The sequence below is a fragment of the Babylonia areolata genome, chromosome 23, assembly GCF_041734735.1.
Source record: "Babylonia areolata isolate BAREFJ2019XMU chromosome 23, ASM4173473v1, whole genome shotgun sequence".
In the NCBI taxonomy this organism is placed as follows: domain Eukaryota; kingdom Metazoa; phylum Mollusca; class Gastropoda; order Neogastropoda; family Buccinidae; genus Babylonia; species Babylonia areolata.
In genome coordinates this window covers 27,491,883-27,516,882 of record NC_134898.1, presented here as the reverse complement: position 1 = coordinate 27,516,882, position 25,000 = coordinate 27,491,883, and the positions used below count along the sequence as shown (strand labels likewise).

Sequence of the window (25,000 nt, the reverse complement as noted above, 5' to 3'; positions counted from 1 at the left end):
TCATATTATGTCATTATGCAAAACCCTATCCAAAAAGATTTATCAGCTTTCCAGAATTAAACATTTTCTTGATTTGCATTGTAGAAAATTATTCTTTTTTGCTTATATTGAATCACATATCAACTATGCGTCAACACTCTGGGATTCAGCTAGCGATAATATACTAAAACCTTTACTAAGTCTGCATAGACGAGCTCTTAAATTAATCCTTCTGAAATCTTCATCACTGACTGCTGACGACTACAGACATTTAGATATTCTTCCCCTAAAGCTTAAACTTGAATACAACAAAGCAGTTTTTATTTTTAAAATCATGTCTAATTATGCTCCATCTTTGAGAGAGAGATTTCCCACCACGCTAGTCCGCCAGACCAACAAGATTAAGATCCCCATTCCAAGAGTAGATCTGTTTAAATCCAGTCTCATTTATTCAGGAGGCTGTTTATGGAACAATATTTCATCCAATCTTAATGTTCAGAAAAGCATTCAAGAATTCAAAAAACATTACCATACACACCTTATGGACAAATACGTCATCAATCATACTTAACTTGACTTTATCTTATTGAATACGCATATATAGTTTAATTGTATGTCTAACCGCTATCGCACTACTTAATGATATACAACCACAATCAGTGTCCTGAATTTTTTTTTTTTTTTTTTTTTTTGGGGGGGGGGAGGCTTGGGAGGGGCTGTTTTTTTAATTTTTTAATTTTATTTTTATTTTTAGGGGGGATGGTTTGATCTTTTTCCTTCATGACATGATGATGTTTGTATCATGATTATGTAAATGTACATGTTTATTATGTAGATGTGCATGTTTAAATGTGAATGTGAATGTCATGTCTTTATTTCTTCATCTCTTTGCTACTTTGTGGATGTTTTGATTCATATTCAATTTCCATTTGCCCTGAGGGCTGGATGAAAAAAAGCACATGTATGCTTATTCCACTTCCCTCAATAAAAAACTTCGTTCGTTCGTTCGTTCGTTCTCTCTCTCTCTCTCTCTGTGGAGAGTAATTCTAATCACATTAATATCCAACGCTGTTGATGGCAGCTCTCATAATAATTATCATCTCTCTGTGTGTCTTTCTCTGTGTCTCTGTCTCTGTCTGTCTGTCTCTCTGTGGAGAGTTATTCTAATCACATTAATAATCAAAGCTATTGATGGCAGCTCTGATATCATCTCTCTCTCTCTGTCTCTCTCCATCTCTCTCTCTCTGTCTCTCTCCATCTCTCTCTCTCTCTGTGTGGAGAATATTTCAAAATCACATTAATATTCAAAACTGTTGATGGCAGCTCTCATATCATCTTTCTGTCCCCCCCCCCACCCACCCCCCGACCCCCTTACTTTTTCTTTGTTCCCCTTTCAACTTACCGGTGGCGGCAATAGCCAACTTCCGAGCTGTCAGCAATTTGTCAACAGTGTGGGGCCGGATGGCCGAGGGTAGGCCGCTAGCGAAACACTCTACTTTTTTTTTTTATTTTTTTAAAAATATTTTTTACTTCAGCCCATGGTGGTTTGAAGTGAAACCCGGGTTGGCAGGTAGCCATCGGGTGAGCTGTCTACAGGTCAGTGGCAGTGATCAGTCACCCGACCAAAGAACCTGACCCTCAACCTCACCCTCACCCCCACCCTCCACCCACCCACTCCCTCCAGGCACACTGACTGCTTCCACAGCTGCTGCCAGCACTGCCTGAACGCGTTCATTGATGTCAACCTCTCTCCTTCCATCGTCAGTACCAGTGGTGTCAACCTCTCTCTTCCATCGTCACTACTAGTGATGTCAACCTCTCTCCTTCCATCGTCACTACCAGTGATGTCAACCTCTCTCTCCTTCCATCGTCACTACCAGTGATGTCAACCTCTCTCTCCTTCCATCGTCACTACCAGTGATGTCAACCTCTCTCTCCTTCCATCGTCACTACCAGTGATGTCAACCTCTCTCCTTCCATCGTCACTACCAGTGATGTCAACCTCTCTTCTTCCATCGTCACTACCAGTGATGTCAACCTCTCTCTCCTTCCATCGTCACTATCAGTGATGTCAACCTCTCTCCTTCCATCGTCACTACCAGTGATGTCAACCTCTCTCTCCTTCCATCGTCACTATCAGTGATGTCAACCTCTCTCTCCTTCCATCGTCACTACCTGTGATGTCAACCTCTCTCTTTCCATCGTCACTATCAGTGATGTCAACCTCTCTCTTCCATCGTCACTGCTAGTGATGTCAACCTCTCTCCTTCCATCGTCACTACCTGTGATGTCAACCTCTCTCTTTCCGTCGTCACTACCAGTAATGTCAACCTCTCTCTCCTGCCATCGTCACTACTAGTGATGTCAACCTCTCTCCTTCCATCGTCACTACCAGTGATGTCAACCTCTCTCTTTCCGTCGTCACTATCAGTGATGTCAACCTCTCTCTTTCCGTCGTCACTATCAGTGATGTCAACCTCTCTCTCCTTCCATCGTCACTACCAGTGATGTCAACCTCTCTCTCCTTCCATCGTCACTACCAGTGATGTCAACCTCTCTCTCCTGCCATCGTCACTATCAGTGATGTCAACATCTCTCCTTCCATCGTCACTACCAGTGATGTCAACCTCTCTCTCCTGCCATCGTCACTATCAGTGATGTCAACATCTCTCCTGCCATCGTCACTACCAGTGATGTCAATCTCTCTCTCCTTCCATCGTCACTACCAGTGATGTCAACCTCTCTCTCCTTCCATCGTCACTATCAGTGATGTCAACCTCTCTCCTTCCATCGTCACTACCAGTGATGTCAACCTCTCTCCTTCCATCGTCACTACCAGTGATGTCAACCTCTCTCCTTCCATCGTCACTACCAGTGATGTCAACCTCTCTCCTTCCATCGTCACTATCAGTAAAGTCAATCTCTCTCTCCTTCCATCGTCACTACCAGTGATGTCAACCTCTCTCCTTCCATCGTCACTACCAGTGATGTCAACCTCTCTCCTTCCATAGTCAGTACCAGTGATGGGGGCAGTTCGTGCGACAGTCAGTCACTTAGTGTTCATAGAGTACCTGTTTTCGTTTTCATTGGGGCACTTCAATTCTAAGATAAGATAAGATAAGATAAGAATAACTTTATTATCTCCAACTGGAGAAATTTGGTCAGGTGCATTATCACAACATAAACAAGTAAACAACATGGGGACCATAACTGTCAAAGCCAACAACAGCCCCTACAAATATTACGAAGATACAAATGTAAAAAATATCACATACATCGTTTCATACATACATCCACACACTGCAGGTAATAACTAGTATTCTTAAAGTAAAAACAGAAAGAATTAAGAAACATTATTTGAATATAATTATAAACATAGCCTATAACATTTCCGAAGGGTACATGTGTATATTGACACACACACACACACACACACACACACACACACACACACACACACACACACACACAGATATATATATATATATATATATATATATATATATATATATATATATCAGCCCCTCTCTTTCTCTGTGTGTGTCTTTCTATTGAAAAAAATATATTCTTTTTTCTTCTTTTTTTTTTGGCGGCCAAAGGCCGATGCACATAAAACCATTACAGAGTTCTGAGCTCTCTCTCTCTCTCTCTCTCTGACTGTCCTTCCAGTACGAATTGTATTGTCTGCTCTGATCACGTAAAAATGGGCATGATTTCCTGTTTTAATGTCCTCTTTCCACGACCTGAGGAACAGATTCAAAGATCCAGCATCCAGATAAACCCTTGAGACAAGCATTTGAAGCAGAAAACACATTGAATGATATCAGGTGTTTAGCCAAATGTATCCATTATTCATTTAACAGGAGGAAATTATGATTTGATCAATAAGCTTTGTTGAATCTAGTGTTTGTCTGGAGTAAACATCTCGAATTCTGGACACACATGTCCATGGCTTTTCTTCGGAATGCGGAAATCAAAAAGAGTTTTTCAATGTTTATTTTACTTTTTCGTATTGTAGTTTTTTGGTTTTTGTTTTTTGTACACTCATACATGTTGCTGTAGATCACTATATACAAATGAGACTGCAAGTGCTGGGATGATCTGGTAAACATTTCCTTGATGAAATCGACTTTCAATGTGCATGCTGTTGTAAACGCGAATGTTCATGATTACAAGTTAGGGGAAGCAATTCATTGAAGATGGTGGCCAACCGAGGCAGCAGACAATATACTTTGTCCAGTTACAGTCAAGTAGATCTGCCTTCCTGGCTGTAGTGGTGGGTTGGTTTATCGACCTGTTGGCGATCTGCCTTTAAGGTCAAGTTGTTCATGGCTGTAGTCTTTCTCATATATATATATATATATATATATATATGTATGTGTGTCTTCATGTTTCACATCTGTTTGCTTATTTATCATCATTGTTATCTTATTTATTTATTTATTTATTTATTTTTTACATTATAGTTAGTATTTATTTATTTATTTATTTGTGTAAGCTTATCTATTATTTATTCACCTTTTTTTCCCCTCAAGGCCTGACTAAGCGCGTTGGGTTACGCTGCTGGTCAGGCATCTGCTTGGCAGATGTGGTGTAGCGTATATGGATTTGTCCGAACGCAGTGACGCCTCCTTGAGCTACTGAAACTGAAACTGTAGTCTTTCTCCGTGAGGGGTGGTGTGATCGAGGCGTTGGTCCCGAACCTTCCCGCTCAGCGTACAGCTATATATAGCCCCCTTCAGATATGACGTCACTTCCCTTCGTATCTGATTTGGATGATGGCCTGCAAGGCTTGTGACCACACTGGAGTGCTTATAATATACGGTGTGAACCTTGCTTTGACACTCGGTCCTGTATTGTGGGCTCAGCAATTACACGACCATCACCGTCCACTCCGACCAGTGGACACAAGTCCAAGTCGCGAGCCTTTGAAGAGGGCATTTTCCCCGTGGTGAGGGCCAACACAACATAAGTGACCCCCATATCACATCTGGCCCTCGGACTGTTCTGTTCCTCTGGCGCCCCCAGCCCCCCTCCCCCCCTGCCCCCCCCCCCCCCCCCCCCCCCCCCCCCCCCCAGGTGTGTGTGTGTGGAGGGAAGGATTGAGGCGGGCGCCGGACTCCAGCAGACGGGGACTGGAATGCTTTGGGGCGACACCATTGACCCGGCTGTGTTCTTGTTGATCTAACCTATCTGAGCGCCGACGTTTTGGCAGCCTGCCTCTCTCACTCAGAGGGAGAGCTGACTTCAGGGTGAATGAGGAGGTGGGGCACAGGGGGGAGTGGAGGGGGTGTCTGACTGCTCAACAGAGAAGGTGAAAGAGCTTTTCACTGGCTGTTCCATTTGAAGGGGAAACACGGGGCCGGGTTTTGTCCAAACCTGTGGCACACCGTTTTAGCACGCTCTTCTCCAGGGGGATTAAATTGCCCTGCTTTTCAATCGGGTCTTTGTCGGTCGGCATACCTCTCCCCCCCCCCCCCCCCCCCACACACACACACACTCTCTCTGTTTCTGTCTACCTGTCTGTGCCTCTGTCTCTGTCTCTCTCTCCCCTCTCTGTCTCCCCTCTCTCTCTCTGTGTACGCGCGTGTGTTTACGTTGAATAGTGCCACTTTTCAGCACAATTCAAAGCAGCAAAAGTAATATAGTTTGATTTGGAGAATTCTCAGACATTATATATTTATTCCGTCAAGGTTGTCGTTATCCTCTAGAAAAGCACATTAGAAAAAAAACACATTTTTGTAATCACCTTGATTCTTGCGATCCGAACAAAATCTGGGTTTCGAGGGGGGTGAGGGGGTGGAGGGGGGAGGGGGAGGAGAGGGGACAGGGGGGGTTGGGGGGGGGGGGAGTCATACAACTTCAGTTTAGTAAACGAATGGAATAATGAAAAGCATGAAAGCAACTTCTGCGGCGGGTCGTCTTTGTGGATTTTGCCATAGCTTTTAGTGACGTCAATGACCACATTTTTGTTATGAAGAAAACTATGTCGCATATCTGTTCAGCTGATTTCGCCATTCCATGAAAATCGACAGCAATATGTTTTTGTTACAATGCGTCCGAGCCTGGTATCTTTGCCAACTGATGAAATATAGCATTCTACATGGTTCGGTTCTGGGTCCATTCCTATTTACTTAATGTGTAAATGACCCCCTCGTATGATGCATTACTTCAAACGCAGCCCACACTCGAGTCACTTGTCACATCAGTATTGGTCAATTCTGCATCAGGTCTGTTTCATTCCGTGTAATTATTGTCCTGTGTCGTGATTTTGTGTGTGTGTGTGTGTGTGTGTGTGTGTGTGTGTGTGTGTGTGTGTGTGTGTGTGTTGTGTTTGTTGTTGTTTTTTTGTTTCATGTTATGATATTGTCCTCAGTTGCGTGATTAACTTACTAGAAATATAACATGGTTTTACTCTCTCTCTCTCTCCCTCCCTCTCTCTCACTGTGTGTACGTTTGCGTGTGCACGCGTATGCGTGTGTGTTCGCACGTGCATGTGTGCGTGCGTGTGTACGCGCGCCGGTGCGCATGTGCCTCTATGTGTGAGTGAGTGGGTTTGTGTGTGTGTGTGTGTGTGTGTGTGTGCGTGCGTGTGTGCGTGCGTACGTGTGTGTGTATGCGCGTGTGCGTGTGTGTGTGTGCGCGCGCGCGCGCGTGTGTGTGTGTGCACCTTTTCTTCTTGATCACTGAGCAGCGGTGTCGTTTTGCATGACCTGGTCCGTTCCAGCCCTGTATTCACAAGAAAACAGATCCCGCCGCTAATCCCCTGTCAGTGTAAAACAACAACAACAACAACAACGACGACAGCAACCAGATGTCACAATGCCAGTTTCGGTTCGCGGAAACACTAAGGTCCTTGTCCCCACGTATGCTGACTTAACTCTCTGCATACGAACGGCGAAAGAGACGACGTTAACAGCGTTTCACCCCAATTACGATCATCAAAATATTGCAAGCGGAAGGCTCTTATACTGAAGAGGTGAATGTTGACAAAGAATACCACAATTCTGACGACGGAAGCTAAAGGTTGGGTCATTCAGACACCCCACTGGACATCCGAGGGGTCTGTGTAGAGGAGAAGAGAGGACAGGCCGTACTGAGTGAGTTAAACCAGAGCTGTCATCTGCTGTATTACTCCCCCCTCTCACCCCCCCCCCCCACTCTCCACCCCCATCCAGTGTCATGATCGTTGTCAGCAGTAGTAATCAGACCCCTTTTCCTGCAGGTAACACTTTCTGTGTAGACCCCATGTCGCCGGACGGAGCCTCGACAGGGAAGACCGCGCCTGGTTGAGTGTCGTCATGAATTAGCGCGCGCCGGAGCGGCACTCGCGTGGTTTGACAATGATGCAACTGACATTGCGTTGATAAGAACAGTGGCACGTGCACAATGCGATTGTCAATTAGCATGGCTCGCGGTTGGCAGACAGACACTGATTTGAAGAACAGAACAGTGCTGCGTGGTTGGTATTACTCGGCGGACGCTTTTAAGGGTGGATTGATGAGATTATCGATGTCATCTTCAGAACATTTTTTTATTTTTATTTTATTTTTTATTTTTATTTTTTACTTTAAGATAATTATTCTTTATGGTGATTTTTTTCTTTTCTGGAAACCGGTGTCATGTAATTCTTTACTGAATGTATTTGACGGAACAATACTAGACAGGCACCAAACTCAACAAAGCTACACTTGTTCAAGCATACGAACAAACAGAATGAAGAAAAAACTGTGCAGCTGATCAAATCTCGATCGTGCAAAGAAGGTATGGTGTAGACAGTGCATGTTTGATCGGACTTTTTTCCCCCCTAAACCAGGCTTGGCTTCGTCATGAATGTTATGTGGGACAAGGGTCTTATTGTGTTTGGTTTTCCCCAGACGCTATCCCGAAAGAGACTGTTTAATCGAAATGTCACACACACACACACACACACACACACACACACACACACACAACACAAAGTCTAAAAGACACGTGCAGACGTCATGAAGACAACCAGTGGCGGTGATTCTGAATGTAGCATCATAGTGCAGGACCTTAACACACTGAACGCACTGCATGGCTGTCTGACTACCACTTCGGACAGCGAATGGCCTGTACACACTGGACATTGTCGTCATCTTGTCCGGGATTCAGATATGTGGAAGCAATGCATTTGCGTCTGTGCTAACAAACTACTAAACTCTGGGAATGCGTTTCGTGGACAACGGATATGTACATGCAAGCATGACCTCAACGCACGTGCGCACACACACACACACACACACACATTTCGAGGCTCTCCTTTTATTGCAAAACTGCAAACACTTATACATAACAACCTTAACTGATCAGCTGCAAAAACACTAAACATAGAAAAAGCATTGTGTCGATTGCGATTAAGTGCATATGAACTTGAGATTGAGCGAGGACGTCACTACAACTTAATTGGGAAAGACCGGCTATGTAAAGCATGTGGAGTTGTAGAGGATGAACTGCATTTTCTGGACAAGTGTAGTGCGTACTCTGACTTGGGATCTCGCCTACTTGTGACAGTTAATTCCCAGTCTTCGAACCATTGGCCAGATGGCATTGGCAACATAATAAACCAAACGCCGAGTTCTCTGTTGTTACTAAGTTATTTCCACCCAGAACTGGAAAAAAATAAAATCTAAATGCTTCAAAGTTTGCAATCTATAACTATGTCTTGTGGAACATCCTGCATGTGCTCACAGCTTATTACTTTTACTTTTTGTTTGTTTGTTGTGTTTAGTTTATAGTGTGTATAATTCCTCTGATGGGTTTTACGACAGTTAAATGAGTTCTGAGTTCTAAGTTCCTCACACACGATTAATTTTCAGTTTCAGTTTCAGCTTCTCAAAGGAGGTGTCACTGTGTTCGGACAAATCTGCTACACCACATCTACTATGCAGAAGCCTGACAGCACTAGTCAGGCCTTGAGTGTATTCACATATATCTTTGTGTATCTTTCACAGTGGATTTCTTCAAACTTTTGCCAGAGGACAACATTACTGTTGCTTTGGGTTCTTCTTCTGTGCGCCAAGTGTGTGCTACACACTGACAACGGTTTATCGTCACATCCCAATCACTAGACGCTCGGTTTGATTTTCCAGTCAAACGTAGCGGGAGAAAGGGAGAGAGCGGGAATCAAACCCACACCCTCAGGGACACTGTATTGGTAGATAAGCGTCTCAACCATTCTTCCACTGTCCTCCACACACACACACACACACACACACACACACACACACACACACACACACACACACACCGCACTCTCACTTAAGCACACAAAAAAATGGCTATACCACATAGGTCAGCGTTGACATTAATTTTGTTCTTCTTTGTTCATGGGCTGCGACTCCCACGTTCACTATACAAGAGGGGGCGTTTACATTTATGACCACTTTGTACCCCCCGCCTCGCAGGCAGTCATTGATTTCGTGGGGAGGGGGGGTTCCGGGGGGTTCCGGGGGCTGCCGGGGAGTGGAGGGGAGGGGGGGTGCCGGGGGCTGCCGGGGAGTGGAGGGGAGGGGGGGTGCCGGGGGGTTCCGGGGAGTGGAGGGGAGGGGGGGTGCCGGGGGCTGCCGGGGAGTGGAGGGGAGGGGGGGTGCCGGGGGGTTCCGGGGAGTGGAGGGGAGGGGGGGTTCCGGGGGGTTCCGGGGGCTGCCGGGGAGTGGAGGGGAGGGGGGGTGCCGGGGGGTTCCGGGGGCTGCCGGGGAGTGGAGGGGAGGGGGGGTTCCGGGGGGTTCCGGGGGCTGCTGAGGGGTGGGGGTGGGGGTGTGAGGGTGCTGGGGGTGGGGTAGGGGCGTGGGGGCTGGAGGGCATGGGATGTGCATGGGATGTGCATGCCGTGTATGTTCTTGTATCCATCACCCACCGAACGCCGACATGGATGTTGAACTTGCGTATTTGAGTAATTGGTCACATTATCGGAATATAGCATTAGTTCTGTTGAGACCAAACTGTTGTGGGCGAGGACAGGGGTCGATAAACTAAAGGGCCCTTAAAGCCCCGATAGTGTGAAGTGCGGGCATTTGTGAGGGTGACTGGCTGTGTGCACCAGCATACACGGCTTAGCGTCTCTCTGTGTGTGGGGGAGGGGGGGGGGGTCTTTATCCTGCGGCTGATTACAAGGCAGGAGCTTAATCCCTGGGGTCGTAACGACGGTTTAACAGACAAACCCCTCAACGATTTAACGGACAAATCCCCTTCAGTTCTTAACAAGTTTACAGACACGGTGAAGGATTGTGCTTGTCGGGATTTCTTCCAGGGAAATCAATGACTCAACTTTGTCTGTGTGGGAGGTGGAATGTGTGTGTGTGTGTGTGTGTGTGTGTGTGTGTGTGTGTGTGTGTGTGTGTGTTTGCGTGTGTGTGTGTGTGTGTGTGTGTGTGTGTGTGTGTGTGTGTGTGTGTGTGTGTGTGTGTGTCTGTGTGTGTAAAATATATATATATATGATCTCTGTATATATATATATATATATATATATATATATATATATATATATATATATATATATAATCTGTCTGTCTGTCTCTCTCTCTCTCTCTGCTTTATTTATTGTTGTTTGTTTTCTTTCATTCAACACAATGACGCTGCAACTTAGAATTGACCCCCTTGACATAGGGGCTGTAGTTAGGCCAGTGTCAATAAAAAGCGTCTGAAGCGTCTCTCTCTCTCTTTCTGTGATCTGAAAGGTACATATCCAGTGTGACTATGGAAAAGGACGTACCCAGTGCACAATAATATTGAATTCATACAGCACCTACTCTCGTGAATTTTGCTCAAAAGTCTTTACACTACAATGGTTCCAACAAGAATTACATTGCAAGACGACATTCTAATCCATCAGAATATGCAAGTTAGTTCAACTTAGAAAAAATTCGATAGATAAGACAATGTATCAAATCAATGAAAGCTGTTTTGCAGCTATTGGTGAGTCTTGAGGTTGGTTTTGAAACAGGAAGTGGACTGTGAGTGTCTTGATCCATATGGCATGGAGTTTCACTGGGTGGGGGGTCGTGAATGAGAAACAACTTTGACCGAAGGACTTTGTCAGTCCTGACAGAGGAAATGGCCGTCTTTTGATGAACGCTCTTCTCTTTTTAGAAAGTAAAACAGTGAAGAGATCAGAAAGATCGTCTGTGAAGAACAAGAGAAAGCGCTGGAACAGTGTGTGGGGAGTTTAAATTCAGTCCTGTGGCAGATGAAAGAAACATGTAGCCTATTCTGCTACAGAAATTTCAGTTTCAGTTTCTCGAGGAGGCGACACTGCGTTCGGACAAATCTGCATTCGCTACACCACATCTGCTAGGCAGATGCCTGACAGCAGCATAACCCATTGCTCTAGCCAGGCCTGTAGTGCATGCATATTTGTGTACCCTATCAGACTGGATTTCTTCAACAGAATTTTTGCCAGAGAACAACGCTTTTCTAGCCATGAATTCTTTAAGAGTGCGCCAAGTGCGTGCTGCACACAAGACCTCGGTTTATCGTCTCACCCCAATGACCAGGCTCCCGCTAGACGCTCGGTTTGATTTTCCAGTCAAACTTGGGAGAAAGGGCGAGAGTGGGAATCGAACCCAGACCCTCGCTGTATTGGTAGATAAGCGTCTTCACCATTCCACACACCTTCCTCCTGTGACCGAAGAAAAGGACTTACCCAGTGAGACAGACACAGGTATACTGTGAGACAGTGGAAAGGAAATAATATATCTAGCCTGGCGGTGGAAAAGGGACATCTCCAGCATGACAGAGGACAGAGAGTTATAGTGTGTGCATTATGAGGAACGTGAGCGGGCATAGATATCGCTTCTGGCCCTGTGCTGACCCTGTCGGGGTGCAGGGAGGGGGCGTGGGGGGCGGAGGAAGGGAAGTGAAGGGGAAGCTCCATACTGCCCTGTGGATGAACGGCTTCTGTGTTGTTTGCCAACACCGCCAGCCTTTGTCACCCGTGGCATGCCGACCAGGTAGGCAGAACGGATTGCGTACCTCAGAGCACTGGGGTGGAGGAGGTACAGGTGGGGTTTGGAGGAAGGAGGTGCTATGGATATTGATACAGTTCTGATCTCTTGTTACTTCTCTTGGCCGCAACCCACCCACCCACACTTCTGCCCTCAGGTCTTGTTTGAAAACGACAGAGAAGACATTGTTGTCTTTTTCTCTTTTATTTTATTTTATTTTTTTTCATAGGAGTCATGGCCTCGCTGTGAAGGAGTCATGCCCTCTCTGTGAAATGGTAACAATATTGAATGTTGTGGTGGTGGTGGTGGCTTGGTTCTACACTGATTCACATTGTTGACTTTTGTGGTCGAGTGCTTTTGTAAACATTTGCTATCGTTCATTAACACTCCACCGAACTCTCTCCCTCTCCCACACGCACCCCCTCCCCCCCTTTTTTTCGTTTCAAGCCTCGACTTAAAATAAAATCCACGGAATTCAATTTATGCACTCAATACTTGATGAGTTGACGCTGTTCTGAGGTTGTGTTATTTTCAAAACAACGTTGTTAGAATGCTAGTGTGCACTAGAGATAATGGCACGTCCAAATGTCGATCAGTGACCATCTGGAGGTCAACCCCCCACACCCACAACCACACCCGTCTCTCTCACCCTTTCCTCTCTTTTCATCGTTCGAGGAAATGTTTTCTTCCTCTTGTGCTTGAAGCTGTTGACTGGACAAAGACATGATTCCATACGACAGAATATACATTGTGCTAAAGCCATGTTCACAACTGACAGACTGCCGTGATTTTTCACCAATGGGAAATCATCTGCAGCTTAGTTTGTTGTGAAGGACTGTAAGTATTACTCTCAAAGTAGGAGGCAATATTGCACTGGCTTTTAGTTCTGCAGCCCCTCGGAGCCAGTTGGCCCTTGGGAACCATCCCAACGCGGACTGTCCTAAAACTCCCTTTGCTGAGAGAGTGGGGATATGTCCCTTGGCAAGACACTCTCCACTTGAATCAAATTCTGCATTCCCATGAACAACGCCAACCTGATATTGTTGTATTTTTCTGTGTTGTTATTGTAGTATTTTGTGCCGTTTAACCTTCTTCATTTACGACGGCTGAGTCTTTTGTGAAGGACTATGACATTCAAACTAGGGGACAATTTTGCATTGGCTCTTAGTGCTGCCTAGGGGGCTAGTTGACCTCAGGCCGACAGAGTGGGGATGTAACTTTGGCAAGACGCTCTCTACAATAAGCAGATGATACAGTCCCTGATGGTCGGGACAGCAGTTGACTCCTCTGCTGTTCTGATGGTCATAGTTGGACATGACGACTGACTGACGTACTTTCAGACAGCTACTTTTTGACCAAAGACGTGAACGCTGTGTGTGTGTGTGTGTGTGTGTGTGTGTGTGTGTGTGTGTGTGTGTGTGTGTTTTCAGGAGCCCCTGGGACTGCAGACAGCGATGAACGGCCACGACAGCTCAGCGGATAGCACCCTCCACCTCCACCCTTCCCCTGGCCTTCCGGACGACACGGGGGACACCTCGTCACGTGACCAGCCTGTCACAGCCTTCTCCCAGTCCGACAGAGATGGTGAGGACGTTCTGCTCTTCCTCTTCCTCCTCTTCTCCATTCCTCTCTCTGTCCTTGTCTCTCTGGCCGTCTTTGTCTCTGTTTGTTTTTTAATTATATATTTTTTTAATCTCTCTCTCTCTCTCTGTCTCTGACTGTCTGTTTTTGTCTTTCTCCGTCTCTGTCTGTCGCTCTCTCTCTCGTTATCTTCTGATGTTAAGAAAGAACTTTGTTTTGTTTCAGTATCTGCTTTTACCATTTTCATTCGTTTATTCTAACGTTTTGTTCTTATGTAATGAAAGTGTGTTGACGCATTCACCTACGTCACAAGGACCTCATGGCCAATGACACAAAAGTGTCAAAGTGTCAACTCTGTGTGTGTGTGTGTGTGTGTGTGTGTGTGAATGCACACACCTATGCAAAATGGAGATCGATGGACAAAGTGTGTGCGGATGGGCAAGTGTATCAGGCTCATGTGTGGTGTATAATTATGAGAGTACGGTTGCGGTGTGTATGATGTCCAGATATGTGGAACACAGGTGCAGTGTGTATATTATACAGATACAATTAGTAAGTCTTTATATCACACACTGACATAAGCTTTCAGCTGGGCCAACAGCAAAGTGAGAGCTGTATGATCAATGGTTTCTTCATTGTAATGGGAAGCCATTTAGGGTTGAGTCTTTTGTGAAGGACTATGACTCTCAAACTAGGAGGCAAGATTGCACTGGCTCTTAGTGCTGCAGCCTTGGGGGCTAGTTGGCTTTTTGTGAACCATCCCAACGCCGACTGCCCTAAAACCCTCTTGGCCGAGAGAGTGGGGGTGTAACTTGGGCAAGAAACTCTCCACTATAATGAATTTCTAGCCCAGATAGTCTGAACAGCAGTTGCCTTCTCTGATGTCCTGATGGTCATAGTCGGACACGACTATCATACAAAAATAAATGAGTAGGTCTATAGGTGATGTGCTGTTATGTCAAATACAGATGCACTGTGATTTTTTTTCCCGTGTTTGAACAATCTCTCTCTCTCCCTCTCCCTCCCTCTCTCTCTCTCTCTCTCTCTCAACACAATACATATAATTCAGTTACAAGGAGGTTTCAAAGCGCGCATACTGATCCATGTACAACCGATTTTTAAAGGAGCTGATAGAAGCCATTTCGAAGTGCGATGGGTTAAGCTGATGGTCAGGCATCTGTTTAGCAGATGTGATGTAGCGTGTATGGGTTTGTCCGAACGCAGTGAAGCCTCGTTGAGTAACTGAACTATCTGAACTCTCTGGCAAGCTGTTCCTGAGGGAAACAACCCTGTTTGAAAAGGTTTCCTCTAACGTTGAGCCTATGTCGGTTTTTCCGGATTTTAAAACTGTGTCCCCGTAGTTCTCTTCCACAAGCATGTCAAGTTTCGGCAGCTTGACGTCGTAGTTATCCTGGAGGTATTTATATACCTCGATCATATCCCCTCTATTCACACAAAGGATGAAGCACACATGTACTTACAATAGCAGTGCACATATGCACACAATCATACCACCACCACCCCCAAACATACACACCTCCCTCACCCTCCCACACACATGTATGCACGCATACATACATACACAATCAGACAAACATAAATTTAGCCCCAAAGTCAAATACACATGATACAGCAATATATGGACCTCAGAACTAAGAATACGTAAAAATGTACTCGCGGGTCACAACCAAAGTATACTTACTATATCCACACACACACACACAAAGATTCCTTAAAGCTGCATGCTTTCCTTATTATCAGTATCCACGAAACCAAGCATACTGCTGTTTGAACCAGCCAGCATATATACAGCTGGAAAGTCCCAATTATGATCAGTTACGAAATAGATATGTTCCTAAAAAATATTTGTCTCCAAAATCGGTTTTTAATTTTTGTAATATGCTCAAAGGAGGCAAAAAAGTCATTTTAGCTGTAAGTAAGATGATTAGATTTGCAAATGTTGCCTAGTTATACTTTTGGAGTTAAAAGACATTTGTGTTTTCTCAACTTTTATGTGACATTGTTGTGTATTTGGAAATGTTTGTTCTGGGCACGAAAAGAGTACTTTGCAGTAATCCTCCATACTCCAATAGGAGTGAAAGGACAATTAAAACTTGAAACTTGAACCCGTTGAAAAAAATGTATCTGGTTTGGTTTCTGTTTACTGGCGGCGTCAAAACATGCAGGCTGATCCACACAGTATACACAACACATCGTATGCTTTCAAAGATAGATAAGATAAAATAAGATAAGATAAGAAAAGAATAACTTTATTATCTCCAGCTGGAGAAATTTGGTCAGGTGCATTATCACAACATAGACAAGTAAACAACATGGGGACCATAACTGTAAAAGTCAACAACAGCTTTTACGAATATTACGAAGACACAAATGTAAAAAATATCACATACACCGTTTCATACATATATCCACATACTGCAGGTAATAACTGGTATTCTTAATGTAAAAACAGAAAGAATTAAGAAACATTATTTTGAATATAATTATAAGCATAGCCTACTATATTGCACATTGATTATAATAGATAGATAAGATAAGAATAAAGATAAATTGCGGAAAACCACAACCAGATCATCAGCACACACCCGCCACCCACCCCACACACGCGGTTTACTTGATTAAACAAGAGTAATAAATATATGTTCTCAAATGAAAGCATTTCACATATTCGCTTTTAAAACATTGCAATTAATTATTACATCGTAATTATTAACAGAAATATATTCAGAATATGGACGTTAGCATTAGACATTTTCCATTGTACATTCATCCTGCATATTGCACATTATTCATCCTATATATTGCACATTCATAATAACCAATTGTCATGTTTTTAAACTCAGTAAACACACACACACACACACACACACACACACACACACACACACACACACACACACACACACAACTAGAACAATGTACAACCTATCATGCACGGACTTTCACACGTCTCACATGAGAGTGCGCGCATGCGCGCGCGCACGCACACACACACACACACACACACACACACACACACACACACACACACACACACACACACACACACACACACACACACACAGAGTTCTCAAGAATTTAAAAGGTGGATTGAACGTGGAATAAAAGTCTTCAGAGCTCTGGATTTCAACTTAAAAGTTCTGTAGCGTCGTCCTGATGGCAATAGCTAATAATACTTTGCTAAAATATGGGTGTCGTCAGTTGCTATTGGCCTGCTTTTTTTAAACCCTCGACTTTCATACAGCTCTTGCATACTAGCTTGTTTCACTCCCACAATTTTACTGCATACACTCATGACATCGTTCAAAACACGCTTACTCCTCACTTCCAAACTTCCATACCAGCACATAAATGAAACTGTGAGCACGGACTCGATACAACATTGATAATAACTTTAAAGAATAGTTGAATTAATACCAACATTTCTAAACTTCTGTAAACAAAAAATTCTAGATTGACATTTCTTATGAATGGAATCAACATTTCTGTCAAAAGTCAGCTTATTGTCTAAGATGGTCCCTAAATATCTATATTCATTGACCTTCTCTACTGTTTGGCCATCAATAACAAGGTTAGCTACAGGCAAGGGGTCTTACCGAAAATCTATTAACATTTTTGTTTTGTTTTCAATACGTTGAGATCCAGATAGTTTTCCTCAGACCAAGAACAGAACTTTTTAATTTCACTGAAATAAATAGCATCAGAGTTGGACAGATCTTCAATAGCTGAATCATCAGAATATTTTATGACAGGAGTTTCCTCCGTGCCTCTGCAGTCATTTGTGTACAGTGTAAATATAACAGGGGACTGCACTGTACCTTGGGGTGCACCAGTAGAAGTAGAGTTTAGAGAAGAGTGGGCAGAATGAAAGCGGACGGACTGAGTTCTATTGAGAAGAAAACTTACTATCCAAAGAGTAAGCTTCGGATCAACATCCAAGCCTAGCAGTTTGAGGGCAAGGAGATGAGGTTGTATTGTGTTGAAAGCAGAAGAGAAGTCAACAAAAAGGATACGGACAAAAGATCCCGTGTTATTCAAATGAAAGGAAAGCATTATGAAGGAGAGTTAGGATAGCATCGTCAGTACTTCTGTGTGCTTTATAAGCAAACTGAAGAGAGTCAAGCTGCTGTTCAGTGTGTCACAACTCATGACAATCTCGTGTGGAGTGCTTTGTGCATTACCTTCCCCATTTACCCTTTCCCATTCGAGCATTCGTTTAGTGTGTGTTAGCTCCCGGTTAGGCGTTTTTTACGTGCAATCGGGGAGTATCGTTTGTGTGTTTGTGTCACTGCTGAGCAGAGTTTAAAGTCTCTATGTTCTGTCAGTGACACTTCTCTAGGCTTTTCGCCCGCGGCCTTCTTTGAGGAAGGTCGTGTCTGTTGGGTTTGGGGCTTTTTGCCCAGTTGGCACCCTCACGTGGGGATAAGTTTTCCTCCGGGTGGCAATGTTTTCCGTGTTCTGTGTGCTGCAGCAAAAAGGGTAAGAGTGCCCTGCTGGACGTGTCTCGTCTTTGTTTTTGTTTTTTTATTTCCAGCGTCAGGGTAGTAGTACCCGGTTGGCAGTTTGCAGCGTCCCACTTCCTGTGCTTTCCCCTCTTCAGCCTGTGTTGGCCGGACAGCGTTGGTGCTCTGGATGTCTGCGGACTTCCTGCTGCCCTCTTCTCATCACCATCGTCATTTGTGCTCTAGTTTCGTCTTCATCAGTTTTCAGTTTTCACCGTCGAAGTCGTCGTTTTCCTCTTGTGTTGTGCAGTGCTTCAGTTTATGTATTCATCAAACGTCTTCAGTTCACTGGTAGCATTCTACGGACTGTTTGCCGCTGGACGGCCGTGTGTTAAAGCTCTGTGTTTTTTTGTGTTTTGTGTGTGTGTGTGTGTGTGTGTGTGTGATTATTTATCCATTCTGTTATTTAAGTGTTGTTGCAGCTGGGGTTGTGTTTATTGTTTGTGGGCAAGCTTGGTGTGTGATTAACTAAATGTGAACCCTGAATTGTTTTAGTCTGTGTTTGTGTTGTCTGGGTGTTAGTGCTGGGCTGGGTGGGGGTTTCTAGTCCGCTCTCTTTTTCAGCGTGACACAGTGAAAGAAAAAAGATGGCGGAGAACAATTTTTTTCAAAGCATTTCATCACTATTGAAGTCAGGGCAACAGGACGGTAATCATTTAATGCGGCTGGGTTCTTCTTGGGGATAGGACAGATAGTAGATTTTTTCCAGATGCTGGGGACAGAGCAGTCCTTCAGAGACTAGTTGAAAATTTTACAGAACACGTCACACAACTGGGAAGCATATGTTTTCAGTAATCTTCCACAGATATTGTCGGGGCCAATTGCCTTCGTGACATTCAGTTTTAAAAATAAAGATTCAACAACTTTTGCATCGATCTCAAAGTCCTCGCCTGTGTTCCTATCTTTGATCTTTTCCAGCAGCTGTGACATAACACTATCCAGCTCCCTTCCCAGGTCATTCCTTTCAAAGCGACAGTAGAAATCATTCACTTTGTTTGAAAAATCAAGCTGTTCATCCCTTTTCATTTCAAAGCTACTGTTTTCCTTTTCGTTTCTCCAGTGATAATTTTTAACCCATCCCATGCATCTGCCATTTTTCCTGTCTGAAACTGTTGCTCTACTTTTGATTTGAATTCCTTCTGTCCCCTTCGTAATTCCCCTCAAAGCTTCTTTTGTATCAGTTTCCTATCCTTCTTGTTCCCTGACTGAAATGCTTCCTTTTTCTCGTTTAAAATGGTTTTGAGAGACTTTGAGATCCATGGTTTGTTGTTGGGGAAAAGTTTAATTATTTTGTCGGAATTATCATGTCTTCACAGAAACTGATATAAGATGTAACAAAATCAGCTGCTCCATGAACATTCTCACATGGGTCAGTCAACACACTCCAGTCAGTACAATCAAAACATCCTCTCAGTTCATCCACACTCTGACGTCCAAACTGTCACACTCTTTTTCACAATCGGCTCTGTCTGTATCTTTGGTCTGTAGCCTGGGATTAAATGAACAACACATCATGATCAGATATATATGAATAAGGAAGCAGACGCCAGACATGTGTACAAACCTGGCGCCGCTAGTTTGGCCTCGAGAGCCTTCAAAATCCTAACAAGTGGCATAAAATCGAACTTTCCGCCATGCTGGTCTTGAAAGGTCGGAGTTCAAGATCACGGCCGGTCGAGTTGCTGAAAATCAATTATTGTTTACTTCAAGCTGACAATATAGTTCATGAACATACCTTGCATTAAAATTGTCTTCTCAGTGCCTAGTGATTTCAGTGAAAACTGTCACGTTTTCAATGTGTGGTGGCTATAATTTGTGTTTTTGAGATGACGTAAGCGAAATTCAATTTGCTGCGTTCAGAACACCGACAGGCTGCGTTCAGGGTGATTCGTGCTCTCCGCCCTCCTCTGTCAACACAGTCAGTGACGAGCATCCAGTGTGAATATTATACAGATGTAAGAAGCTCAGGTCCATTGTGGAATTTACGCAGATGTAAGGAGAACAGATGCAGCGTGTATATTATGCAGGATTAAGGAGTTACCGGTACAGTGTGTGTGTGTGTGTGTGTGTGTGTGTGTGTGTGTGTGTGTGTGTGTGTGTGTGTGTGTGTGTGTCTCTGTGTTTGTATTTGTGTGTGTGTGTGTGTGTGTGTGTGTGTGTGTGTGTGTGTGTGTCTGTCTGTGTGTCTGTGTCTGTGTGTTTGTGTGTCTGTGTGTGTGTATTTCTGTCTCTGTCTCTTTCTCTCTGTGTGTGTGTATGTGTGTGTGTGTGTGTGTGTGTGTGCGTGCGTGCGTGCGTGTGTGTGTGTGTCTGTGTGTCTGTGTCTGTGTGTGTGCGCGTGCGTATGTGTGTGCGTGTGTCTGTGTGTGTGTGTGCGTGTATGTGTGTGTGTGTGCACGCGTATGTGAGTATGTGCACGCGTATGTGAGTATGTGTGTGCTCCGTGCTGTGGTTTGCAGGCGTTCTGACAGCCCTGCAGAGCCTGCAGGAGAAGATGCGGAAGCTGGAGGTGGAGCGGCGAGCGGCAGAGAGCAGCCTTCAGACCCTGACCTCGGAGACCCAGCTGTACAAGTCCTCCCTCCACCAGCCACACTTCGTCCTCCAACCACACCCACACCCACACCCCGACATCCGCCTCCACACACCGCCCCGGGAAGAGGAAGAGGAGAGGAGGAGAAGGAGGAGGAAGAGGAAGAGGAGAGGGAGAAGGATGGTTATGTCATTCAGCCGTGCAATGATCGTCCTCATCAGAAACGTACGTTTTTATTCTGGGTGCAGTTGTCATGTGTATATATATAATGGATACTTATATAGCACACTATCCAGAAATCTGCTCTAGGTGCTTTACAGAAAAGCTTTGTTAACATAAAACATTACATCTATGGTACATCTATGTTATAGATGCATTCACAAATCTGCCCCTTCCTATCTCTGCGGCTGCCTTCACCTCTACACTCCATCTCGCTCACTACGATCGGCCTCGGATCCACTCTGTTTAAGCATACCCAGATTCAAACACTCGACTATTGGCCGCCGTTCTTTCTCTGTTTCTGGACCTTGCGATTGGAATGAACTTCCTTTTTCGCTTCGTCAAGTCTCCACACTCAGCTCTTTCAAGTCTGGCCTTAAAACCCACCTCTTCCCAAAATAGCCTCCCTTGCCTGCCCTTCCTTGTCTTTAGTTTCTGCAGTATTAGAGTTATGCATGCGTGTGAATGACTGGTGCGAAAGCGCTTTGATTTGTCTCTGCACAAGATCCAGCGCTATATAAATACCATTATTATTATTATTATCATTATTACATACACACACCAAAATGTGACTACATACACACACACACACACACACACACACACACACACACACACACACACACACACACACACACACACACACACACACACACACACACACACACACACACTGCATACATACATACATTTTAACATACATGTGTATCTAACAGCTACCCTAACACATACGCACACATAGGCAGGCACAAACTTACATAAACGCACGCACACACAATACACATTCATATACATGCATGTAGTTATGTACACATACATATGTATACACACATAGTCAAGCACAGCTAACGCAAAGGAAGTGGACCTGCCACAATTGAACTTAACTGCTGAGGGAAAAGGTGAGTTTTGAGATGAGATTTAAAAGATGCGAGGGAATCAGAATGACGGAGGTTATCAGGGAGCTTGTTCCACGTCTTTATATATATATATATATATATATATATATATATATATATATATATATGTATATATATATATATATACATATATATATATATATATATATATATATAGAGAGAGAGAGAGAGAGAGAGAGAGAGAGAGATGTAGATTGGGAAGCGGTTCGACGGTACCGGTGAGGAGCAAGGGGGAGTTCATTTTCAGTTCACATTACAAGCACTACACCCCCAGCCACCCACCCACACATACACACACAGACTCACAGACTAACACACACACACACACACACACACACACACACACACACACAACCACCACCACAAAGCTTTTAGTTAGGGAGATGGTTGGTAGGTAAGCAGAATGTCGGAATGTCATCTGATGATTATGGTGAATTGGGAGATGGTTGGTAGGTAAGCAGAATGTCGGAATGTCATCTGATGATTATGGTGAATTGGGAGATGGTTGGTAGGTAAGCAGAATGTCGGAATGTCATCTGATGATTATGGTGAATTGGGAGATGGTTGGTAGGTAAGCAGAATGTCGGAATGTCATCTGATGATTATGGTGAATTGGGAGATGGTTGGTAAGGTAAGCAGAATGTCGACTGATAATCAGGGTGAATGGACTCTGTTGCAACGTTTTACAGAGCTGGAGTCTCAGCTGTCCTCGGCAGAAACGCGCTGTCAGCTGCTGGAAAAACAGCTGGAGTACATGCGTCAGATGGTGACCACTGCCCACACGCAGCACTCGCAGGCAGGACACTCAGCGGACACCCTGCAGATGCAGCACCAACAGAAGCAGCAGAAGCAGCAGCAGAAGCTGCAGCAACAGCAGAAGCAGCAGAAGCAGAATGGGCGTCACACCCCGTCTCCTATTTTGTCAGACTACTTAACTCAGCTGGAGCGCATCGGAGAACTGGAACGGGACCATTCGCGTCTGACTGCCTCTCAGTCTTTGGCAGAGGTAGAGAGCATAATTGTGTGTGTGCGTGCGTGCGCGTGTGTGTGTGTGTGTGTGTGTGTGTGTGTGTGTGTGCGTGCGTGCGTGTGTGTAGTGTGTAATTTGTGGTGTGGTGTGATGTGGTGTGGTATGGTGTGGGCGGTGGTGGTGGTTATGTGTGTGTGTGCGTGCGTGCGTGCGTGCGTGTGTGTGTGTGTGTGTGTGTGTGTGTGTGTGTGTGTGTGTGATCAAGTTAAGTATTATGGTAGGAACAGTATTAAATCGCGAAAAAAACAACAACAACAACAACAACAAAATAAAACAAACAAACAAGCAAACAAACAACAACAAAAAAACAACCCTCCGCACTCCCCACCCCCCACCCCCAAAAAAAAAAAAAAACACAACAAAACAAAACAAAAAAACAACAACAAAACAACAACAACAACAAAGAAACAAAAAAACAACAACAAATAGCACAAAAAAAACAAAAAAAAACAAACAACAAACTCCAAACAAACAAAAAACGTAGACTTGAGCTGCGCTGATGATTGACTGATTTGTGTTGTCTGTGTGTTTGGTCTGTCTCGTGCAGATTGAAGACAGCTCACTTTGTGAGGTATTGCCTCAATTGAAGTGTTTCTTTCTTGGTGCTGATAGAACAGACCGACGCCGTTTATTTTTTATGCATGCTTCGTTTCTGTTTGGATCTCTCTTTTTTTTTCTTCTTCTTCTTCTTCGTTTCTTACCGAAGCATCTTTTGGTTTTATCACTTAACCACTTTACTTTGAATTGTTGATTTACCTCTTCAGTGAATTTTTTTTTTTTCACAGAAACATCTTTTTTCTCTTTTCTTTTTTAAATATTAACCACTTTACTTTGAATTGTTAATTTACCTCTTCAGCGAATTTTGTTTTGTTTTGCAGAAACATCTTTTTTATGATGATATTAACCACTTTACTTTGAATTGTTAATTTTACCTCTTCAGTGACATAATCAATAACCCGTCGACTAGAATATCCAATTTCACAAGGTTCACATTCATCTCCCGTTGTCCCTGGCAAAATTCTGTTGAAAAACGCTCTTCGATTGGAAAACAAACAAAATTGCAGGCAGAAACATATATATATATATATATTGTGTGTGTGTGTGTGTGTGTGTGTGTGTGTGTGTGTATCATAGGCGAATCGAAACGACTCTTCTCCAATCGAATGGCTGCAAAGTTAAGAAGTGTCACCAGGAACTTGTACTGACTTGCACGACGCTTGAGGCCCCTCAAAAGAACCTGTGCGTCGTTCTGTCAAGCTGAACCGCTTGCTTAGAAACAAAGAAAAACAAGAGAGGCAAGGCCTTCAAGACTCACTTGTGATACACTTAAAAAAAAAAATCCAAGCTTTTTAAGATGAGAAAGATCAGTTTAAAGCAAATTAAGTCCAATAGCATTAATTACAGAGTAATTTCCCTTTTTTACCAACTGCACCAAAACGTTTGCAAAATAAATAAAACTTCCATGCTTAGCAAAAGAAGTTCCTGTTTGAACAAAAAATTATAATAATGACTGCTCTTGTTGTTGGGTCAGAATATCAGATCAAAGTGCCAAGTTTAGAGAACAGAAAAAATATAAATATAACAGTAAATGCAGTTTGCATATAATTAGGCTTCATTTTTTTTGTGCCCATCCCAGAGGTGCAATATTGTTTTAAATAAGATGAATGGAAAGAACTGAATTTTTCCAATTTTTATGCCAAATTTGGTGTCAACTGACAAAGTATTTGCAGAGAAAATGTCAATATTAAAGTTTACCACGGAAACACAGACACAAATAACTGTTTGAAATTTATATTAAAAAACCAAAAAAACCCGGCACATATATATTCGGCGTTATTGCCTTTTTATGGCAGATGCAAATGCGACATAAACTAAGATATATAATGTTTATGCAATGCTCACCTGGTTAGAATGCTTATAGGCTTGTAATCCTCGCCTACTGTTGGAGTGTTTGTACACTGCTCATTTGCTTCAATATTGCTTGTTAATGTTTTCATTAGTGATTTCATTGATTCATTGTGAGCGTAACTGATTGATGGTATACTTGAGTACAGCAACGTAGGCTACTTTGTGTTAGTGGATAGATGCTTCATAGACTATTTCTTGACTAATTGTTTTTTTAAATGATTGGTTGAATAAATTATGTGTTTAATCGGCCGGTTGACCATTAACACAGTTGCTTACTTTCTGTGCATATTGTTCGTGATTTTGATTGCCTTATAGTGATGATTTGAAGAAGAAAATATGTTAATCAT

General features: G+C 43.7%; 1 pseudogene across 1 annotated transcript in view; it reads left to right on the top strand.

Moving 5' to 3' along the window:
• The window catches only part of LOC143297850 (centrosomal protein of 57 kDa-like), a 63,593-nt pseudogene that overhangs the window by 25,942 nt on the left and 12,651 nt on the right, over positions 1 to 25,000 (top strand). Inside the window, exons 2-5 of the transcript XR_013057315.1 lie at positions 13,376 to 13,529; positions 20,509 to 20,804; positions 22,405 to 22,721; positions 23,293 to 23,316. The product of XR_013057315.1 is annotated as a centrosomal protein of 57 kDa-like (transcript). The remainder of the gene's footprint in view (positions 1 to 13,375; positions 13,530 to 20,508; positions 20,805 to 22,404; positions 22,722 to 23,292; positions 23,317 to 25,000) is intronic.